This window comes from Sarcophilus harrisii, chromosome 6, assembly GCF_902635505.1.
Source record: "Sarcophilus harrisii chromosome 6, mSarHar1.11, whole genome shotgun sequence".
In the NCBI taxonomy this organism is placed as follows: Eukaryota; Metazoa; Chordata; class Mammalia; order Dasyuromorphia; family Dasyuridae; genus Sarcophilus; species Sarcophilus harrisii.
The window spans coordinates 148,016,538-148,020,280 of NC_045431.1; the positions used below are offsets into that span (position 1 = coordinate 148,016,538).

The window sequence follows — 3,743 nt, forward strand, 5'->3', positions numbered from 1 at the left end:
ATCCAAACTAAAAAGGGAACAGGACCAAATAAGGTCCATGCAATCAATTCAAGATTGTCAGTGGACTGGCACAAATACAAAATTCCCAAACAAGAACTGAAAACAAATACTATGAGTAAACAGAAGAAAATACTGAAGGGAAAGAAGAAAGGCTAGAAATTAAGAGTTAAATCCAGAATAAGGAAAGCCGTTCTACAACTATAAGAAAAACGTCAATAATAATAAAAGAATTTGTTACAAAAACTACAGGGATGGCTTGGGGAAATGAAGCAAAGAATTAAAAATTAGATGAAAATTTCAGAAAACTTTTGAAGGGAAAATAAATTGTAAAGTTGAGAAATATTACCCAAATAGTAGATCCCCTGAAAAATGGAATGTAATAAGAAGAAAATGACCCCAAAAGACAACATACAATATTAGACAAAGTTAAAAAAAAAAAACTGGGGAAAAAATAGAAGAAAATGTAAAGTAACTACTACCAAATACTGACCTTCAAAATATGTCAAAGAAATAATTTCAAAATTATAAAATTCCCTGAAAATTGTGATTTATATATAGTTAGATTCATAAATCAAGAGTTTCCAAATCAAAGGGAAAACATAGTGCCGGCAGCCAGAAACTATCAAAAAACCATGCTCAGAACCATACAAAGCTCAGGAGCACCTACTATAATGGAGAAAAAAAAACTGAATAAGAATTTCAGAAATCACATACTTATACACAGCCAAGTAAAATAGCTGATTTAAAAACTATGATTTATGAAATGACTAATTACTTTAGAAGCATAATGATGAAGCATTCTTTCCCTTACTTGGCAGAAACATGATTGGACTAGGGGTACAGAATGAGATATACTTTTTCAAACCTGGCCAGGATATGGATTTACTATGTATTAGACTATACTTTTTTCTTAAGAGGGAAGACTTTTAATTTTAGCCTCCATGTCTCTGAAGGTCAGACACCTCCAGCCTCACCAAAGACCAATAAGGTGTCAAGCAAAGGCACCATGGTTCTTGCCAATAACAGAGGTCTATTTCCTGATGTGTCTGAAGGAACAAGTCTGTGATGTTATTGCCTATCTGGGCAACATTGGACAAAGGTACTTTGAAAAGGCCAGGAATCAGGCATTGAAACTTGGAGCCCAAAAAGATTTTCATCAAGGATATCAATAAGGAATTTGTGGAGGAGTTCATTTGGCCAATATCCTGTAAGAAAATCATTACCTCCATGTCACTTCCCTTGCCAGACCTTGCATTGCTCATAAATTGCTCACAGATAGAAATTGCCTGCCAGGAGAGAAATAAGTACATGTCCATGGACATGAACAGGAAAAGTTTGCACTCACTTGCTCCTCCTTAGCCCCTCAGATTAAAATTATTGCTCCCTGAAGGATACCTGAATTCTACAATAGGTTCAAAGGATGCAACAACCTGATGGAGTATGCTAAACAACATGGAATTGCAGTCACCCCCAAACACCCATGAAACATGAATGAGAACCTTATGCACATCAGCTATAAGGATAGAATTCTGGAGAACCCCAAGAACCAAGCACCTTCTGACTTCTACACAAAGATTGAGGTTCCTACAGAGGCTTCCAACAGTCCAGATGTCTTAGCAATTCAGTTCAAGAAAGGTGTTCCCATGCAGGTGATTAATATCAAGAATGGTGCATGTCACCATATGTACTTGGAGCTCTTTCTCTACCTGAATGAAATTCCAGGCAAACATGATGTTGACTGAATTGACCATGTGAGAACCACTTCATTGGGATGAAATCCAGAGGTATATATGAGACTCCATTGGGAGTCTCATTTAGACATTGAAACTTTCACCATGGATCAAGAAATGCACAAAAACAAATAGGATTCTGGCTTAAAATTCTCTGAATTGGTGTGTAATGGTTTCTGACACAGTCTAGAGTGTGAGTTCATCTGCTAATGCATTGCCAAGACCCAGGAAGGGGCTGAGGGCAAGGTCCAGGTGTCTGTCTTCAAGGGCCAGGTGTGCATCCTTGGCCTAAAGTCTCCCCAGTCACTATATAATAAAGATCTGATGAGCATGAATGTTTTGGATGACTATGAGCCCTTTATGCTAGTAGCTTCAGAAACATCAACTCCCTCGGGCTAAAAGAATATCATTGTCTACAGAGCAAGGTCACTGCCAAATAGACTAAGCAGCCATCAATAATGTGGAGTGGTTCTCAGTGTCACTGTTGATTTCCCCACATAACAGCACTGAATGTCCTGGCATTTTGTTATTGTTTCTCACTCTACTGGCTGCAACTTAGCCAGGCTTTGTTTCATGTTCCTGTAGCAAATAGAAATGATCTACAAGTGGAGGACAAGGAGAGAATGGAGTAGAAAACACAACCATAATAATAATAAAAGGAGGAAAGGGAATGTTTTTATTTAGAGTCAAGGAAGAGACAATAACAATACTAACAATAACTGACATTTATAAATATTTACAATGTTCCAGGCGCTGTAAACATTTTGCAATTATCATTTCATTTTATCTTCACAACAACCCTGCGAGGTAGATGCTAATATTATTTCCATTTTACATATGAGAAAACAGAAGTTAATTGACTTGCCCAAGTTGACACAGCATGTACATGTCTCACACCAAATTTGAACTTGGGTCTTCCTAACTCCAGCCAATGCTTTATCTACTACAGTGCCAAATTATTAGTTAGAGTGATTAGTGACAGTATTAATTTTAAAAAGTAATAAAACAACATCAGTGAATAATTTAAAAAAATAAATAGAAGTGAAAAACAGAAAGCTGAGAAGACATAGACAAGCAGTGCTATGTTGGAGCTATAAAGTTAAAATTGAAATATCTTTTTAAAAGTAATAGAATCAGGAAGCAGAGCCAAGATGGCAGAGGAAGACAGGAACTCATCTGAATTCTCTCAAATTTACTTCAAAACAACTATAAATTATTACCTCAAAATGAATCTTAGAAAGCAGAATCAACAAAATGATGGAGTAAATAATGTTTCAGCCTAAAACACGTTAGAAGGACATCAGGAAAGGTCTTTTTCAGTGGGGTAAAGGGAGAACACAGTCCAATGCATGTAGTTTCCAGGCAAGTCAGCAGCAGGCTGTGCTGCAACAAGCCATCAGCAAGGCCCCAAACTGCAAGACAAGCCAGCTACAAGGCCTTTTCCCTTTGGAACACACCAGCACTGATCCAGTGCCCCTGGGAAAGGTACTTTGGACAGTGCTCTATCCAACTCAAGGGTAGAACCCAACTTTAACATAAAATTAAATGTCAGTATATAGGCTGGGAAATGAGAAAAAGAAGAAGAAGAAGAAGAAGAAGAAGAAGAAGAAGAAGAAGAAGAAGAAGAAGAAGAAGAAGAAGAAGAAGAAGAAGAAGAAGAACCACCTGACCATAGAAAGTTACTTTAGAGACAAGGAAGATCAATATACAAACTCAGAAGAGGACAACTATCAAAATGGTTACATGTAAAGCCTCAAATTAAAAATAAGAATTGGTCTCAGCCTTCCCTTTCCATCTCCTCCCCCTAAAAAAATCTCCTATAAGAGCTCAAAAAAAGTTTCAAAAATCCTGACATTTGAAAAGCTGATCTTTCCACCCATGTCTTTCCCATTACCTTACTAATGTAGCTCCAAAGAAGTTCTGACACTCAAGCATTAAGTTGGCAACAGAATTTTCTCTGTCAATCAAGCTTCCTACAACTTCCTACAACTACAGAGTGTTAAGCACCTAATT

The 3,743-nt window shown here is 37.1% G+C and overlaps 1 pseudogene; it reads left to right on the top strand.

Annotated features, from left to right (window-relative positions):
- Positions 1–844: 844 nt before the first annotated feature.
- Positions 845–2,170, top strand: LOC100918148 (annotated as a pseudogene).
- The last annotated feature ends 1,573 nt before the right edge of the window (positions 2,171–3,743 follow it).